General features: G+C 38.3%; 1 pseudogene across 1 annotated transcript; it reads left to right on the top strand.

Annotated features, from left to right (window-relative positions):
- The first annotated feature begins 1,499 nt into the window (after window positions 1-1,499).
- LOC308416981 (gamma-aminobutyric acid receptor-associated protein-like 2) lies at window positions 1,500-1,883 on the top strand (annotated as a pseudogene). Its single transcript has one exon. The product of its transcript is annotated as a gamma-aminobutyric acid receptor-associated protein-like 2 (transcript).
- The last annotated feature ends 18,427 nt before the right edge of the window (window positions 1,884-20,310 follow it).

Below are 20,310 nucleotides of genomic sequence, written 5' to 3'. Positions count from 1 at the left end.
AAGCGAATAGGGAGTTCTCGTCCTTTTGGAAGGAGGTGTGGCCTTGTTGGAAGTAGTGTGTCACTGTGTAGGTGAGCTTTGAAGCCTCCTATGCTCAGGCTCCACCCAGCTGAGAGTTCTACATCTTGATCCGAAGGCACTCAGGAAGAGACCATCTTCTGCAGGTATCCAGGAGGAGGCTGTCTTCTTCACTGGGTGGAGCATAGTTCACATTAAATTATGTCCAAATACTCAGTGACTAGAATGTTTGATTCTTACAAAACTCATTAAACACCTTATGATGTCCTGACACAGGACAGGGTTGCTTTGCTGTCCTGACTTTACCTCTAACAGGCTGTGTGTTCTTGGATGAGTCACCTGCCTTCATCTGCTACGCAATGGCACGGTCTTCTAGCTGCTCATGCAGTAGGCACTGTTGATAGATACGTCAGTGTGTACCAGCACCCAGTTGTCTGCTTAGTGTAAAACCAAAGTCAGTTTCTGTTAAGCAAGTAATGTACACAAGGTTGGGGTTAGACATAAAACTATTTCAATGGGTCTTAGGTCTGTCTTAAGATTTTAGAAAACTTCTGTTGTATTCTTAACCTGTTCTCCTAGTGAAGCAGAAAGCCAGAAAAAAAGCTTTTGAATATATCAACTTCAAACTAAATCCACAAATGAAGAGAGTTCTATGTGAACAGTTCCTCCAACATACGTCAAAGTTTTGAGTTTGTTGGATATTACCTGGATGTCCTTCCAAATGACTAATTTTCTTGTCACAATTCCTGTTTATTTCTGGTGGTGTGAAGCCCTGTACCCAACTCCTGTCCAAAGGTATGTCTGCTGCCGTCTCTGCACATGTCTGTTCTCTTTCTGGAGTCGGCTGCCTTCTCTGAGCATGTCTGTTCTCTTTCCAGCATCGGCTGCCTTCTCTGCACATGTCTGTTCTCTTTCTGGAGTCGGCTGCTTTCTCTGCGCATGTCTGTTCTCTTTCCAGCATCGGCTGCCTTCTCTGCGCATGTCTGTTCTCTTTCTGGAATCGGCTGCCTTCTCTGCGCATGTCTGTTCTCTTTGCATAGATGCTTAAATTATGGTGACACTACCTCCCACCCCTATTTTTCCAAATAGGACTTAGATAGATGATAGGAAGAAACGAGACACAACAAAATTAGGCTCATTTTGGGGTAAATTAAACTACTAGCTGCTGAGCCAAATGGTAAATAATAAAAAATGATGGGTGCCCTAAAGGGCTGATGGATTTTTTTATTCCATTTGCTTGAGAGTTGATCAAGTGAGGGCGATTTTCCTCAGGTTAAAACTGCTTCCTGGAAGGTAACAGAAGCCCACTGGGAAGCTGCCTTAACTGATTTTGGCCAATAAGCAGTCGTTGCTAACAAGACGCAGGACACTCATCTGATTGCAAAGTAGGGCCTTGATAAAGAATCATTAGCAAAGTTATTTGTGACAACAGAGGTCCGGGATGTTTTGCTGGAAGGAAACTATTGTTCTTTTGAAAATGAATGTCGGCCACGAAGTGGATGTTTAAGGAAGACCGCTTGCTGGAACATAGGTCCGTGGAGTTCTCAAAGATCAGAGCGCAGTACACCATCCGGGTTCCGGTGATCGTGGAAAAAGTCTCCGGATCTTATTGACTGTTGACATTGACAAAAGGAAGTACTTGGTCCCATCTGACATCACTGTGGCTCAGTTCATGTGGATCATTAGGAAAGGATCGAGCTTTGTTCCGTGAAGGCTATTTTCTTGTTTGTGTACAAGACAGTCCCACAGTCTAGTCTGTAACTATAGGACAGCGTTAGGAGAAGGAAAAAGATGAAAATGGATTCTTTTGTGTGGCCTACAGCGGAGAGAACACTTTTTGGCTTCTGAGACCCTTGCTGCGCTAGGAGCACCCTTCCTGATTGTGTATCTTGTAAATACCTGGCTGTTCTCAGTTACTCTGCCAGAGTCCCCACACAGACCTCCTGGTGCATTTGTAACTGGGTTTATTTCTTAATATATTGGAAGGTTTTGTTTCCTTCGAGTAGTAAATTATCATACAGAGTTTTATTTTCAGTTTTCTTTGTGTGCGCTGTCCTCATGGCTATCTGCTCTGGGGAACCTGTCCTCTGGAAATTATATTTAATGAAGATATTTCCGTAATCAAGGCCGTAGGTGTGGTATTAAAATGAAAAGGAGGGATGGTGCATTGTTCTGGATTATATTCGAAGTGTTAGATGGCTAAGTATTAAAAGCACCCAAATCAAAACCTTAGCAATCAGAACACTCGCTTCACTAGATTTTGCCAACTGCAAATCATGTTGGAATGAGCTAATCTGTTCTTCTCTCTGAGACTATTAAGGTAAATAATTATAGATTATAGATGCAAAAAGAAAAAAGGAAAAGCATGTCTCTGAAAGATGAAGTTCAAGGATGAGGAAAGGCTTCAGATACTGCTGCCTGAGTTTTACAATGCGCTAAAAATCTCAGGCCTACGGATCTCAAAGATGGTCTTCGAGCACTGACCCATTGGCTGTGCCCCAAAACACCATCAAACTGAGCAGCTGAAGGTGCCATTTTATAAGTAGAAGGAAGCAAGGCCTAAGTGGAAGTATGGTGAATTCAGAATCAAGCAAACTGGAGCAGTAGTTGGCCTCTGTGGACATCCTCACCCTCACCTGAATACACACACACACACACATAGAAAACCTTAAGGAAAGCAAGGCAACAAGAAAGGGCAGGAAAGAGGCTCTAGAAGTCAAAAGGAACTATGTGCCCAAATCCTTCAGACTGACAAGTTCTACCCGGGACCCCCAAAGCGCTGCATTTTTGATAAACCTCGTAACAGATGATGAAAAGCAGATCAGAAGATACTTCAACATTTCTGCTCTAAGTGAACAATGAGGATGGCTGAGCTCAGTAGGGGGACTCAGAGCCATCTGTGTTCTCTGTTGCAGAAAAGCATCAGTGCTTTGGGCTTTGAGAAGCTCTCTCTGCTCGTACTGTAGACTGAACTTCTGTGTAAAGGTAGAAGAGTAAAATGGCTCAAGGTGTTAAATCAATGACTAACTTTGGTTATGAATAAACTTCCACTCATTAGAAAAGGGTTTTCACACATTTTAAAATAAGTGATAATGGGTTTACGGGCCATATATGACTATTAAAAAGATCAAGTTATTTTATTACCAAAGTCAATGGTTGCAGCATGCTGAAAGCTCACCTTTTTGATGTCTAAGCATGCAGTAAAAAATTGGAGTAGACACAGGTTAGGTTTCTCTCTCTCTCTCTTTCTCTTTTTTTTTTTTTTTTTTTTTTTTTTTTTTTGTCTTTTTTGTTTGTTCGCTTGTTTTTGTATCATAGCCCCTCTGATGGAACTTGGCAGAAATTCCAAACTCAGCTTTGCTTGCCTATGTGAAAAATGAGGTCCAGATAAAGCAATGAAATGAGGAAGGGGTGAATTTGACTACATGCTTACCACATCCTTCAGGGTTGCTCATGCTAAGTCACAATGGAGGACATCATATTGTGTTTGCCAGAGGGCCTTTTGGTTCTGTGCCTAGATTCAATTTATTCAACTCAAAGAGAATACAGTATGTTCCAGAAAAGATTCTTAGAGAAAAGCATGTTGGCCTTTTATATAGGAACTTCTAGTTCTGAGAGAAGGGGGGAATTTGTGTAAATATCCTGAAATAGGATATTGCTAGTTTGCTTAGAAAGTAAACAAAAGGAAAATTATGTTTATGTGCTGAAAGCTGTGGAATATGTCCATAAAAATAACTCAAGAGAGACCATATCAGCTCTGGTTTTCTTGACACCTTTTTCTTTTTCTTGCTAAATGAACATATTATAAAACTGTCTTAATTGTACTGTAAGTTTTCTGAATGTTTGTACAAGTAGAGTCATCAAACGGCCACCAGATCAGAACACAGGACAGTTACATCTGCAGCCAGGGTCACCCCTGCCAGTTTTCATAGATGCATCTCTTCCTTTCTCAGCCCTGGCAAACACTCTATCCTCCTTCATTATAGTTTGTTTTTTATGCTCAACACCATTAACCATTAGGAAATGCAAATTAAAGCCACAATAGGATTACCTAGAAAACAGTGGGCAGCTTTCTGTGTCTGTCCCCATATCCCACGTGTCCTCATTGATTAGTAACATATGTATTTAGATTGTTTGCCATTAAAAAAAAATATTGGTTGCGTTGCTTCAGATACTGTCTATGACTTCAGTGTGGCAAGAGATTTGTAAATGTTTTGTTTCTACCATGAGTTACTTTTGTGTTTTCTTAACAGTGCCTTTTCAGCATCAGGGATTTGAGTTATAATGAAGTCCAATTTACCAATCTTATATTTCATGGGTTACATCTGGTGCCTTATGTGAGAACTTCTTGCTAACCCAAAGCTATGAGGATTTTCTTCAGTTTTCCCTTGGAAGTGTTACAACTACACATTGGGATTATGAGCCATTTGAAGCTGATTTTTGTAGAAGCTGAAGATATAAGTGGAGATATACTTTCTGCACGTAAATACCTAATTGTTCCAACACCATATGTCAAATACTCTGTTCTCTCTCTATTTTTCTTTATGAGTTTGCCAAAAATCATATACTTGCGTGGGTTTATTCCAGACCTATCTGTTCCATTCTAGTGTACTCAATGCCTGTCTTCCTTACCATGTCGGTTTTGATAGATCACATAATATTAGTCCTCTGTTGTTTTCTTAGTCTAGTTATTTATGTTTTATCTATGATTAAATATCTTCTTCATGTCTGTAAAAATTCATCTGAGACTCTAATTGAAAATGTATACATTCATAAATCAGTTTAGGATGACTGACACCTGAAATATGTTGACTATTCCAATGCAAATATATATGTGTGTGTGTATATGTATGTATTCAAGTTCTAACATAGGTATCCAAGGCTTTCATTTCTTTCACTAGTGAAAATACAGACTGCACAAATTTTGATAGATTTTTTTCTGTAATTATTAGTTTTACACGTCAACTTGATACAATCTAGTACCACCTGGGAAGAGAGTCTCAAGAAATAGGGAGATGAGTTGGCCTGTGACAAGTCTGTGTAAATTGTCTTGATTGTTATGATGTGAAAAGACCCAGCCCATCTGGGAAGCTCTATTCTATTGGCAGGTGAGAGGGACCTCACATAAGAGCAAGGAAAGCCAGCCAGCCAGTAATCAGTAGCCAGCAGCTAGCAGCCAGCAGCCAGCAGCCAGCAGGTACTGCATATGCATGCTTTTCTCTGCTCTTGATATTCAAATATGGCAATATACATGAGATCATGTCTTTATTTCTCCTGAAGGATGGGCAATGACTTCCCCCATATTATCATAACGAGAGAAATAAAACTAAAGCAATGCCTATTTCATTGGTTGAGCAGTTATCATTTTGTTATATTTTATTATACTTTTTGAATTATATTGAACATTTACATAATTTTTTTCTGTTTTCACTTGCCTTGTGCTAGCATAAAGGGCTAAAAAATTGCTTTTATGCATTTACCTCCTTTGGCTTCTGTAACTATTCTGAATTTATTTATTAATTTAAAGTACTTTTTTGCATCATTCTTGTGATTTTTTTATTGACAGAAAAATGGTAAATAGGTTATTTGTTTTGAATTCTCTGTTTTTTCTTTTTTCACCCTCCTAACACTGGCTGGCGATTGAGCACATTGTGAGTAGGTGAGGTGAGAATGAACATCTTCTTCAGTCTTAGGGTGAAAATTGTTATCCCTTGACCATGTAGTGTGACATCAGCTGGGTAGTTTATAGAACTCTTTATGACAGTGGTTCTCAACCCTCCTGGTGCTGTGATTGTTTAGTGCATTTCCTCAGGATGTGATGAACCACAACAAAAATTAACTTTGTTGCTACCTCATAGCTGGAATTTTGCTACTGTTATGAATTGTAGTAAAAATATCTATATTTTCCTGTGATATCAGATAACCCCTTTGAGAACCACTGCTTTATGAGGTTAAGAGAGTTTCTTGTTTTTTAAAATTCTTGGCTTTTATTGGGAGTGTAGCTGTTAGATTTTGTTGTGGTTGGGGACAGTGTTTATGCATGAGTCTAATATCACTGAGAATATACATGCATTCTCAGACCCTGAAAATTTTTATCATGAATGGGTGATTTTTTTCATTATTGGTCTATAGTTGTATTTATAAATTAACAATACATCCTGACCACTGTTTCCCTTCCTTCCACTCCTCTCAAGTTCCCCATCTTTGGGTGATTTTTTTCATTAGTGGTCTATAGTTGTATTTATAAATTAACAATACGTCCTGACCACTGTTTCCCTTCCTTCCACTCCTCTCAAGTTCCCCATCTTCCCTCTCCTCATACCCACTCTCCCTCCATTTCCTCTTCAGAAAAGAGCCTCTAAGAGAGGAAGGCCAAACAGCAAAGCAAGATGCAATTAGAGAAGGCAAAAGCCCTCATATGGAGGCTGGATGAGGGAACCCAATCAGAGAAAAAGAGTCCCAAGAACATCAAGAGTCAGAGATACACCTGTTCCCACTGTTGAGTCTCACAAAACAAGCTAACAGCCATAATGTATGCACAAAGTATCTGACACAAAACCATGCAGTTCACCCACTTGCCTCTTCTGTCTCTGTATTTTGGTACAGTATCAGAGTGATATAAGCTCGTGAATTGAATTAAGGAGACATTTATTCTTTCGTCTGTCGAATAGATGCTTGTGCTCTCTAAGGACCTGCTATGTTTGCATCAAGGCTAGGTCCAGGATTTCGCTTTTCATTGTTTCTAAAATACAAATCTCATTTACTCAGCAGTTATAAAGCTATTCGGGCTAAATAATCTTCCTTTGGGTGATTTCTTGATAATTTGTGGCTTTTAAGGCTTAGCCTATTTCGCTGACATTTTCTAATATATGTGCTTAGAGTTAGTTCCCACATCCTTCTGATATCTGTGGTGCCTGTACCAATAACATGCTGTATTTCAAGCCTTATGTTATAATTTGCATCTTCTCTCTTTCTTTACTTGTCTTGGTGCTTAGAATTTTGTTATATTTTATTGATCTTTTCAGGCAAATGGTTTTGATGTTATTCTGCATTTCTTCCAATTTATTTATTTATTAACATGCTCTTCGCTTTCTTGTTTGGTTTTTAGCTCTTAAGGTTGAAGCTTTGTTAAAACTTCATCTTTCTTTTGTAATGTTCTTGAAATACTAACTTATTTATATTTCACAGGTATTTTATTTTTCTTTAGGTTAATTTATCCTGGATATTTCTTTGAATTATAGATTTAAAAGGAAGCATGTTGGTTTGTTTATTTTGGCTTTTCATCTTCTTTTTTTGTTTATGATCTCTTTTTCATTTTGTTATGATTAAAGCATCTGTTTTGTATGAATTAAAATGTTTTTAGTTTGTCTTATGACCTTAACATATGACATGGCATGAAGGACCTTCCAGAATTTCAAAGGGTATCTATTCAACTATGCATTAGAAAACAGTATGTTTTCAATCGTGTCTGGTTGATTAGTGGTGCTGTTTGGTCTTTGTTCCTGCATGCTGTCTTCCTGTCTTCCTGTTTGTTCTGTTGTTCACTGAGAGGGGACTGATGAAACCATTCCTCTTTTATAGGTTTGTTAGGTTTGTTCATTTTTAACATCTCTTAGAGTACTTTGGGTCCATATACTTTGAAGCTGTGACTCTGAGGTACATGCACATTTAACAATATTATATCATCTTAGTTCTATTTATTATTTTGCAATTTCTGTCCATTTCTCATTTTTATTTTTGTTTTTTGTCACAATAAAGTCTTTTTCTCTGTCAGGAAGTAATGTGATTAGTATGTCATTTGCTTTTAAAGTACTTTGGTTGTCTGTTTGTATGAATCCTATCTGACTTTATGTTAAAAGTGGAGTTTATGGAGAAAACACATGAATGTGTTACTAGGTTTCCCAGATGCCATAGCTTACCTTTTAATTATTGGTGTATTTGGCCACTGTAATTCCTTTATTGTGATCATCACTATGATTACATTTATATCTGCTGTTTCTTATTTGTTTTTGGTTTGTCCTTTCTGTCCTTTATTTCATCCCTTTCTTTTCACCATTTCCTGTGTGATTATTTAAATGTGTTTTAGTATTTCATAATAATGTATCCACTGGGATTTTGACTATATTGCTTTGTTTGGTTTATGCCTTCTTTGATACATTTTTGTGCTTCTTTACAATGTTTTATTTTCCTTCAATAAATTATTCATACAATGCTGGAAGACGAAGTGCAAGTGGATAAAGTCCTTAAAGTTGGAGAAATAATGTTCCTATCATCAAGTAAGCTAGACTCCCCCCATGTGGCCTTCACAGACTGCTTAGAAGAGGCAAGGTCTTGAGATATCTCTGCAAGATATCAGGTGTGTGTTTGTGTGTGTATGTGTGTGTGTGTGTGTGTGTGTGTGTGTGTGTGTGAGAGAGAGAGAGAGAGAGAGAGAGAGAGAGAGAGAGAGAGAGAGAGAGAGACATACCCACAGGGAGAAAGACAGAGAGACAGACAGACACAGAGAGAGACAGGGAGGGAGAGGGACAGGGGAGAGAAAGACAGAGACAGAGACAGAAAGAGAGACAGAGAGACACACACAGGGAGAGAGACAAAGTGACAGACAGAGAGATAGAGAGAGAAAAGATAGGTATATACATATATATATGTATATATATATATATACATATATATATATATATATATATATATATATATATATATATATATATATATATATAGAGAGAGAGAGAGAGAGAGAGAGAGAGAGAGAGAGAGAGTGATGTGATAGAACCAGGACCATGCAGGTCAGAAGGAATCTGATTTTCCAAACTGAGGATGTAATGACCCTATCTAGGAAGCTGATATTTTATCAAATGAGCAGGAAAAAAATAGAATAACAGACAATTTCTTACCCAGAATTCCAAGGAGCACTAAGAACCCAGCAAAATATTTCCATCTCTCTAAATTTATATATTTAAATCTATTTCCTTACGTAAGGGAATTTGGAGGTAGGCCTTTGATAGATGGAAAGGTTTGGAAGAGCGAGAGTCCTGGTGAATTGGATTAATATTTATTATGGTATTGGGTGCGAATGATACAGATTCATAGATATCCAACCAGAAGAGTATATTTCCTAGAAATGTCCATGAGGATATTTCTGGAAGACATTTGCATTAGTGACCTAAGTGAGGAAGAACTGAACTTGCCAGTGTGGGTTTGCATCATCCATACTTTTGAAGGGTGGTCTGGAGAAAACAAAAAGAAGAAAGGTAAATTTGCTTTCTCTTCTGATACTGGAACATCCATCCTCTGACACTCTTTGGCATCAAAAGCCTGAGTCCTTAGGCTGTGGGAATTGAACTGGGAGTTCCACTTTCTGTATCCATGGCATTCAGGCCAGTCCTATACTAGTGCAATCCAGTCTAAACAGGTAAATACCAAATTTGAGATGCTTATAAAAAGAGGTTTATAGAAGACAATGTTTGTCACATTTTTCCCAGAGCATATTCTCGAATGGATTTTAGTTCAGGTACCATTTTTAGAGCCAGTATACACGATAAAGGCAGGAGAAACTACTAAGCATGCATTGAGGCTGTACTACATTACTTCAAAATACACTCAAACTCTATGTAGACCTTTTAGATGCTCTTCTTGTTAATGTGTTAGTTAGATCCAGAAGAAAAGAATGGAAAACTAAGCAAGAAATTATAGTGATAAATTCTAATGTTTATTTAATTTATCACTAAATAAATAAGTTCTAATTTCTAATGAGTACACTGTATATCTCACCTTATTTTATTCCGGTTTTACTAAGGAAATTAGAAACATTGACAGGTTAAGTATCTTGCTCCAGGTCATAGAGCTTATAAGTTATTTGACTGGCATTTCAAAGCAGTATGCTTTGTCTGAAAGACGTATAGGTAGTTGGATATATTCTGAGAACCAAACCTTAGTTTACTTGCCCATAGGAAGGGTCTAACAGAGCTGCAGTGTGGGTATTGACAATCTTGACTAAAATCATTGTCAGAGACAATGAATTAAAAAATGTAGGATTGGTCTTCATACCATAAGCAATCTACAGATTCAATGCAATTCTCATCAAAATTCCAACTGTATTCTTCATAGAGTTGGAAAGAACAATTTGCAACTCATCTGGAGTAACAAAAAAATCCTGGAATATCAAAATCTGTTCTCAACAACAAGAGAGTTTCTGCAGGAATCACCATCCCTGACTTATAGTACAAAGCTATATTACAAAGCAATTGTGTTAAAAACCGAATGGTACTGATATAGAGATAGGCAGGTAGATCAATGGAACAGAATAGAAGACCCAGAAATGAACTCTCACACATATGGTCACTTGATTTTTACAAAGCAGCTGAAAACATTCAATGGAAAAAGGACAGCCTCTTCAACAAATGGTGTTGGCTCAACTGGCAGTCAGCATGATGAAGAATGAAAATAGACCCTTTCTTATCTCCTTGTACAAAGCTCAAGTGCAAGTGGATAAAAGATCTCCACATAAAACCAGGTACACTAAAACTATTAGAAGAGAAATTGGGGGAAACATTTTTTTTTATAAAACAACTTTATTTTACAAAACAAAGATAAATGTACAGATTTTAAACATTTTTTGCTTAAAATTATACATTTTTTGTCAGTACTTTTTTTCAGATTTTAACATAATTTTTACATAAAACTATATGAATATATTTTTTTAGTCAGTACTTGATTTTTTTCAAGGTTTGATTGTATGCCTTGAAAACTTAATAGTTACAATGAGCTAAAGTACATGTAAAAGAAAATGTAACGTGGAAATAGTTAAAGCTTTCTTGCTTTGTAAATACTTTTGTTTTGTTTTGTTTTGTTTTCTTTATTTCTTGGACTTCATACAGTCTGTGAGTTGTTTCTGGGGGAGTGCAAGCCTCTGGGGTTAGCATCCCACTATCAGTGACTGCATATTATGTCTGTTCTTTTGTGACTAGGTTATCTCACTCAGGATGATATTCTCTAGATGCAGCCATTTTCTTAAGAATTTGGTTAAGTCATTGTTTCTGGTGGCAGAGTAGTATTCCATTGTGTATATGTACCACAATTTTTGTATCCATTCATCTTCTGAAGGACATCTGGGTTCCTTCCAGCTTCTGGCTATTATAAATAGAGCCGCTATGAACATTGTGGTGCATATATCTTTGTTGTGTATTAAAGTGTTTCTGGGGTATATGCCCAGAAGTGGAATAGCTGGGTCTTCAGGTAGTACTATATCCAATTTTCTGAGGTATCGCCAGACAGATTTCCAGAGTGGTTGTATTTGCTTGCAACCCCACCAACAGTGGAGAACTGTTCCTCTTTCTCCGCAGCCTCACCAGCATCTGCTGTCATCTGAGTTTTGGATCTTGGCCAATCTGACTGGTGTGAGGTAGAATCTCAGGGTTGTTTTGATTTGCATTTCCCTGATGGCTAAGGATGTCGAGCACTTCCTCAGATGTTTCTCGGCCATTCGATGTTCCTCAACTGAAAACGTTTTGTTTAGCTCTGTACCCCATTTTTTAATAGGGTTATTTGATTCTCTGGTGTCTAGCTTTATGAGTTCCTTGTACACCTTGGATATTAGGCCTCTATCTGATGTGGTGTTGGTAAAGATCTTTTCCCATTCTGTTGGTTGCCGTTTTGTTTTCTTGACGATGTCCTTAGCCTTACAGAAACTTTGCAATCTCATTAAGTCCCATTTGTTAATCTTTGACCTTAGAGCTTGAGCCATTGGTGTTTTGTTCAGGAAATTTTCTCCTGTGCCTATGTGTTCTAAGGTTTTCCCTACTTTTTCATCTAATAGTTTCAGTGTATCTGGTTTAATGTGGAGATCTTTGATCCACTTACACTTGAGCTTTGTACAAGGAGATAAGAATGGGTCTATTTTCATTCTTTTGCATGCTGAGTGCCAGTTGGACCAGCACCATTTGTCGAATAGGCTGTCCTTTTTCCATTGAATGTTTACTGCTCCTTTGTCAAAAATCAGGTGACCATATACATGAGGTCTCATTTCTGGATCTTCTATTCTATTCCATTGATCCACATGCCTATTTCTGTACCAGTATCATGCAGTTTTCAGCACAATTGCCTTGTAATATAGCTTGAGGTCAGGGATAGTGATTCCCGCAGATGTTTTTTTGTTGTTGAAGATGGATTTCGCTATTCTAGGTCTTTTGTTATTCCATATGAAATTACACATTGATCTTTCCAATTCCATGAAGAACTGGGTTGGAATTTTGATATATTTCCACAAATCCAGCCTGACAAAAGATAATAGATGGAAAATTCCAACACAAGGAGGAAAACTACACCCTAGGAAAAGCAAGAAAATAATCTTCTTGCAACAAACCCAAAGGAAGATAGCCACACATAAATAATTTTACTTCTAACAACAAAAATAACAAGAAAGAACAATCACTGTCCTTTAATATATCTGAACATCAATGACTTAATTTCCCAATAAAAAGACATAGATTATTAGACGGGATAGGTGAACGAGATATAGCATTTTGCTGCCTACAGGAAACTCATCTCAGTGACAAAGACAGACACTACCTCAGAGTAAAAGCCTGAAAAACATTTTCTAAGCAAACTGTCCCAAGAAACAAGCTGGAGTAGTCATTCAAATATCAAATAAAATTAATTTTAACCAAAAGTTATCAAACAGATAAGAAAGAACACTTCATACTCTTTTTTCAAAGGAAAAAAAATCTATAAAGATGAACTCTCAATCCTGAACATATATGCTTCAAATGCAAGGGCACTCACACGCAAAAAAAAAAAAAAAAAAAAAAAAAAAAAGAAACTTTACTAAGGCTCAAAGCATATATTGTACCTTATACAATAATAGTGGGAGACTTCAACACCCCATTCTTATCAACGGACAGATCATGGAAGCAGAAACTGAACAGAGACATGGTGAAACGAACAGAAGTTATGAACCAAATAGATTTAATAGATACCTATAGAACATTTCACGCTAAAACAAAAGAATATACTTTCTTATCAACACCTCACAGTACCTTCTCTAAAACTAACCATATATTCAGTCACAAAACAGTTCTGAACAGATACTAGAAGATGGAAATAATACCATGCATCCTATCAGATCACCATGGACTGTGGCTAGTCTTCAACAACAACAGAAACAACAAAAAGTCCACATACACAATGAAGCTGAACAATTCTCTACTCAATGATAACTTAATCAAGGAAGAAATAAAGAAAAAAATTAAAAAAATTTAGAATTCAATGAAAATGAAGGCACATTATACTCAAATTTATGGGATACAATGAAAGCAGTGCTAAGAGGAAAACTCATAGCTCTGAGTGCCTCCATACAGAAACTGGAGAGAGCATACACTAGCAGCTTGACTGCACACCTGAAACTCTAGAACAAAAAGAAGCAAATATACCCAAGAGGAGTAGTAGACAGAAAATAAACTCAGAGCTGAAATCAACCAAGTAGAAACAAAAAATAATTATACAAAGAATCAATGAAACCAGGAAGAGCTGGTTCTTTGAGAAAACCAACAAGGTAGATAAGCCTTTTCCCAGACTAATTGGAGGGTACAGAGACAGTATCCAAATTAACAAAATCAGAAATGGAAAGGGAGACATAACAACAGAAACTGAGAAAATTTAGAAAATTATCAGATCCTATTATAAAAGCATATACTCAACTAAAGTGGAAAATCTGGAGAAAATGAATAATTTTCTAAACAGATATCAGTTACCAAAGTTAAATCACTATCAGATAAACCATCTAAATAGTCCCATCACCATTAAAGAAATAGAAATAGTTATCAAAATCTCCCAACCAAAAAAATAAATAAATAAATAAAAAGAACCCAGAACCAGATGCTTTTTGTGCAGAATTTTATCAGACTTTCATAGAAGACCTAATACCAATACTCTCAATGCCAATAGAAACAGAAAGACACTACCCAATTCATTCTTCAAAGCCACAATTATGTTTGTATCTAAACCACACAAAGACCCTACAAAGAAAGAGAACTTCAGAACAATTTCCCTCATGAACTACTCAATAAAATTCTTGCAACTCGAATCCAAGAATACATCACCACTTTCATTCACCATGATCAAGTAGGCTTCATTCCAGGGATGCAAGTGTGGTACAATATATGGAAATTTATCAACACAATCCAATGCATAAATAAACTCAAAGAAAAAAATATGATAGTCTCATTTGATTCTGAGAAATCATTTGTCAAAATTCAAAATCCCTTCATGATAAAAGTCTTGGAATGATCAGGAATACAAGGCCCATCCCTAAACATAGTAAAAGCAATATACAGCAAACCAGTAGCCAACATCAAACTAAATGGTGAGAAATTTGAAGCAATCCCACTAAAATCAGGTATGGGACAAAGCTGCACACTCTTTCCCTACCTATTCAGTGTAGTACTAGAAGTTCTAGTCAGGGCAATTAGACAACAAATAGATGTCAAAGAGATACAAATTAAAAAGGAAGAAGTCAAAATATCACTATTTGCAGATGATATGATAGTATACTTAAATGACCCCAAAAATTCCACCAGAGAACTCCTATAGCTGATATACAACTTCAGCTGGATATAAAATTAATGCAAACAAATCAGCAGCCTTCGTCTATTCAAAGTTTAAGTAGGCTAAGAAAATATTAGAAAAATGACACTCTTCACAATAGTCATAAATAATATAAAATACCTTGGCATGACCCTAAACAGGCAAGAGATCTGTATAACAAGAACTTCAAGTCTTTGAAGAAAGAAATTGAAGATCTCAGAAAATGAAAAGATTTTCCATGCTCATGGATTGGCAGGATTAATATAGTAAAAATGGCCATTTTTCCAAAAAGTAATCTACAGAATCAATTCAATCCCTATCACAATACCAACTCAATTCTTCATAGAGTTAGAAAAATCAGTTCTCAAATTCATTTGGAATAACAAAAACATTCAAGATGGTAAAAACTATTTTCAGCATTATAAAAATATCTGGGGGAATCACCATCCCTGACCTCCATCTGTGTTACAGATCAATCGTGATAAAAACTGTGTGATATTGGTACAGAGACATGCAGGTAGAACAATAAAATAGAATTGAAGACCCAGAAATGAACCCAAACATCTATGGTCACTTGATCTTTGACAAAGGAGCTATGGGAATAAGACAGCATCTTCAACAAATGGTGCTGGTTCAACTGGCAGTCAGCATGCAGAAGAATGCAAATTGATCCATTCTTATCTCCTTGTACAAAGCTCAAGTGAAAATGGATCAAAGACCTCCACATAAAACCAGATATACTGAAACTAATAGAAGAGAAAGTGGGGAAGAGCTTAGAACACACAGGCACAGGGAAAAATTTCCTGAATAGAACACCAATGGTTTATGCTCTAAGATCAAGAATTGACAAATGGGACCTCATGAAATTGCAAAGCTTCTGTAAGGCAAAGGACACTGCCAATAGAAAAACGGGCAACCAACAGACTAGGAAAAGATCTTTATGAATCCTATATCTGACAGAGGGCTAGTAGTCAGATTATACAAAGAACTCAAGAAATTAGACTCCAGCCTGGGAATCCATTTCATATGCAGCTACCAAACCCAGTCACTATTGCTGATGCCAAGAAGTGCTTACTGGTGGAGCCTGATATGAATGCCTACTCAGGAGTTCTGCCAGAGCCATACTGATACAGATGAGGATGCTTGCAGCTAATCATGGGACTGAGCATAGGGACCCCTGTGGAGTTGCAAGAGAGAGGCCTGGAGGAGCTGGAAGGGTTGGCAACCCCATGGGAAGAAGAGCAATATCAACCAACCCGACTCTTATCCCTGGAGCTCTCTGGGACTAAAGCACCAACCAATGAGTACAAATGGAGAGACTCCCCATGGATCCAGTTGCATATGTAGCAGAGGATGGCACCAATGGGTGAAGAAGCCTTTGGTCCAGTGAAGGGTCACTTTCTCAGTGCAGGGGAATGGCCAATGCACTGAGGTGGGAGTGGGTGGTTGGGAGAGGGAGCACCTTTATGGAAGCAAGGAAAGGGAGTATGATAGATGGGGAAATGGGATAACATTTGAAATGCAAATATAAAGAATATCCAATAAAAATATTTAAAAGGTACTATTAGTTCTTAATTCCTGGGATAGTTTAACAAAAGAATTCTCTGCCAAAGGGTTCTTCTGGATAGCTTAATTTTGTACCACCAATGTGAGCCCTTGACTATATACTCCTCTAGCTGTCCTTCCTCTGGATCCTTGTTGGGCGGGTAGTTCTGTCATTTGAAAGGATTTCAGGGGTCAGGGCTAGAAGGCTGATGAATTGTTCCAACACATTTTACACGTTTACATCCTGTCTCTCACCTTCACGCATGGCAGTGGAGAGTTTACAGCGCCATCTTTTACACAAGGAGTAAGGGAACAGCATGTAGTGGGCACATACTGGTCTCTGCCGTGGTGTTTATCAGCCTTGAACACTAGTCTTTCTTCTGATGTCCTGCACATCCTGTGTTCCAGCAGTGTGAGGAGACATTTGATGAGGGGCTTTGATGTGTAAGAAGAGAGACGATTGCGTTAGTTGTGCATCCTGCTCAGCTTCTCCGCTGCATTTTCACACTTTCTATTTCCAGCTTGTCTTCATTAGTTTCCAAGTGTAGCTCTTCCTTAACCATTGCAGTGACTGATGGCTTTCTGTTTCCTCTGCCTTTAGTTCAGAGATATACATACTGATCTATAAGCAAGCAGAGGGAAAACAAATCAAGCATAGGCTTTATCCCTGGAGATAGATGTTGGCATTTGAAGGTTTGTAGCATGCAAACAGTAGAGCAATGCTCACTAAACTCAGCCTAGGTGCTAATGTAGACACAAGCTTGGGAACAAGGATCAATGTCTTTGCTCTTTGAGGATCCCCTTTGTGAGCTGCTGAAGTATGTGTCCTATGACATTGCTGGAGGTTGCCCCGTAGGCTTGATGAGAGGAAACAACTGAAGTGCTTACCTAGTGTTCGGTGTGTAGTCAAGGTATGATTAGCCAGATAGCCTGCTTTATAAACAATGTTGACTTTGTTACAACACTCAGCCTCCTTCTTTGTAAGATATAGACTCTGAGATCATATGACTTAACCACAAAGCAGTATCTTAAGGACATTTGGCTAGAACCTGACAGAGCTGAGTGCTTAACAGCAGGAGGTAGATTTTCAGTTACTGGATACTGAGGGTGAAGGGGTGATGAGGAGGCCTTGATCAGATGATAGACTTTTCTATTTGGTAGAATTAATGCTAGGTGTTTATTATGCCATATGGTGATTACTGTAGGAGATGACTTTAAGTGTTCTACACACACCCACACACACACCCACCCACACACACACACACAGTCATGGTTCTATTAATTAGTGAGATTAGCCATTATACTATATATACATACATCAACATCATATGGTGCATCATACACACACACACATATGTTTATGCATATATATGTATATGTATAAAATTTTCATTCTTTAAAGAAGAAAAACCCACAAAAGATACACTTGTTGGGATTTTGAACTTTCTTCATAATTACTGTGAGGAGGAAAGTCTTATTTTGTCAAGAAATCTATCATTAAAGAATTTAAATAGGGCTTTAATAAATGAGAGTTTCATGGGTCCCTACCCTTCCCTACTTATCTATAAGCACAGATTCTGGGAAAGAAGGAGTCATTGACTTCAGTTTTGTACCCACCAGGGAGCCCACAAAGTTCCAAACCCACAGTCACAGAGACTTAGACCACTTAGTAGGTCATAATACAAAATACAAAGACATTAATATGGGTAAGGATTTATAGCAAGAAGGGTATGTTGACAGGAGCAAAGGGGAGATAAGGAAAAGTAGGGGTTAAATTAAATACATTTATGAAATTATTATAGAACCAATAAACAGATAATTTATAAGTAAATAACTCAGTAAATTATTTTTTGTTAGTAAATGCCTCAGTGACAAAGCACTTGGTACACGATTTCAAGGAAGGGACTTTGGAATCGTTGGAATCACATTAAAGATGGGATGTCATTGTTCATCCCAGTACTCCATCCTAGAGACTCGGCCCCAAGAGTAAAATGAAGCGCAATTAAGAAAAAGACATATGACATCAGCTTCTATCTGCACATATCTGCATACGTGTGGACATGTATGCATGTACATGAAAGCTTGCACATACCCATCCATATCTTTCCCTCTATCGCTTACACACACACACACACACACACACACACACACACACACACACACACACTTTAAATGAAAATGCCATGAGTATCCCACACATTCCCAGAGGGATGGTAGCTGATTGGTGTGTTTGCTGCACAGCCTTGACAGTGCTCCTTGTCACTCTACAGAGTTCTCTCTGTGTTGTCTCCCATGTTATGTTACCATGGATTCCACACTCAGTACTTCAACAGTTTGATGGATACTGTTTTTAGAGCAGGTTCCACGCAGGGAGCCGGGATCCTGAAACAGTAAGTCTACAGCCACTCCAAGTCAGCAAGTTAAATTCTGAGTAGTTCCAGACAGATATAGTCCCTGAGTCAAAGCTGAAGACCGAAGACATTGTTATCTGTTTACGTATCCATGCCAGGATGCAGAGGAACCTGGGAAAGTCAATAAGGAACACCTTACCAGCTTCACTGTGGGCATATACACTTTACCAGCTTCACTGTGGGCATATACACCTTACCAGCCTGAGGTTCTGGCTCGCCGCAATTTCACACTCTGAGACTCTAGCGAGTGAGCACAGGGTCATCATGCTAGTGTGCCAGGCACTCCAAATGCATCAACTTCATCCAATTCAGCAGAGGAGGGTCAGATTAAGCTTCCGAGTACAAGGCGGTGGCATCTTAGCGTCTTTCCCCTCTTATTCCTGGAAAGCATCTGCAAGCAACAAGAAGAATGGGGAAATGCCAACTTTATTTTTGGGCATGCTCAAAGACAGCTGCAACTTTGTGTGCTGAGGAGCCGTACAGCTGCCCTTCTCTTCTCCATGGCAGAGCCTAAAAAAACTCACAGAGAACCTTGGCTGCATAAAGCCCTCTCATCAGTCCTGAGCGTGGCCAGCACCCTCCTCGTGTGAGCCTCTACCCAAAAGCTGGAAAATGTTTGTTTCAAATGTAGCCATGGTAGTGATAAAGAAGCACAGAGTTGGACAGCATCAGGGACCAGAAAACTGTCATTGTCATTTTAGAGCTGACACGTGAGAGACAAAATGATGGTTTGTAAAATCATGTAAAGGGTGATGTCATGTGTTGTAAGGTCTCAGGAAAGAGGTGCATTGATGTGTGTCTGTCTGTGTGCGACTGTTCTCATGTGTGTCTGTGTGTGTTTGTGTGTGCCTCCCTAGGTGTCTCTGGGTGCTGCAGATGCTAGCTGCCATATGAATAAAGAGGACATTCTAAGCCGAAGGGAAAAGAGATTCTACTGGGAACACAATAAAAAGACAGATCGCAAGATAGCAGAAATAAAAATAAACAGCATTAAGTTTAAATAAAGAATTAAATTAGAGAGAAAATGATAGATAGGGAACAGACAAATGAAACCCAACACGTGCCCAATTTTATTCTTCTAGAGAATAAACAGGAAATAATTACCCAGAACAAATATCTGAAGATGGAATCCAAGAAAACTCCCCAGAAATAAAAGTTAAATTTCCATAACATTAAGATAAACACCGAAGGGTCATAGCTTTGATGAAATTACTGCGGCAAGAGGAAAGAGAGCTGAGAGCTAGCAACCCACTGTGCTGCGTCTTGGGAGATGTTGGTTGGGGATGATGCCGAGTCTTTGGAGCTGCGGGTTGGAGTGCATGGGAATGAATACATATGGGCCAAATGCCAGCCAGAGGCAGCCATGGGAGCTGAGTGCAAGAAAGATGCAGAGTTATGCTCTTGCCTTTCTCTTTCCAGAATTATTTTGGGTGACCATAGTCTTCTATGTCTTAGTCACTTGCCCATGAATGGTGTCCATAGTCAACACTGATAACAGCAGAGGATTGAGTAAACACCACAAAGTTCATAGGGTGAAGAGATGGGGAGTCTGGAAAGATGGTTCCCTGACTGTTTCCTTACCTCCTCATCTTTAGATGCCTGACAGATGGGTTAAAATCTAGGAGGAAACCTCTATGTACTTGGGATTCCCCCTCCTCTGCCCTCACCTTCATTTATCTTTCTTTTTCTCCCACTCTGTCTCTCTGAGATAAAGCTTCATGTAAACCAGGCTACCTCAACCTTGTTGTAGCTGAAG

This window comes from Micromys minutus (genome assembly GCF_963924665.1).
Source record: "Micromys minutus genome assembly, chromosome: 2".
NCBI classification, from domain to species: Eukaryota; Metazoa; Chordata; class Mammalia; order Rodentia; family Muridae; genus Micromys; species Micromys minutus.
Note: the sequence above shows the minus strand (reverse complement) of the source record. Positions and strands in the feature narration are given on the sequence as shown.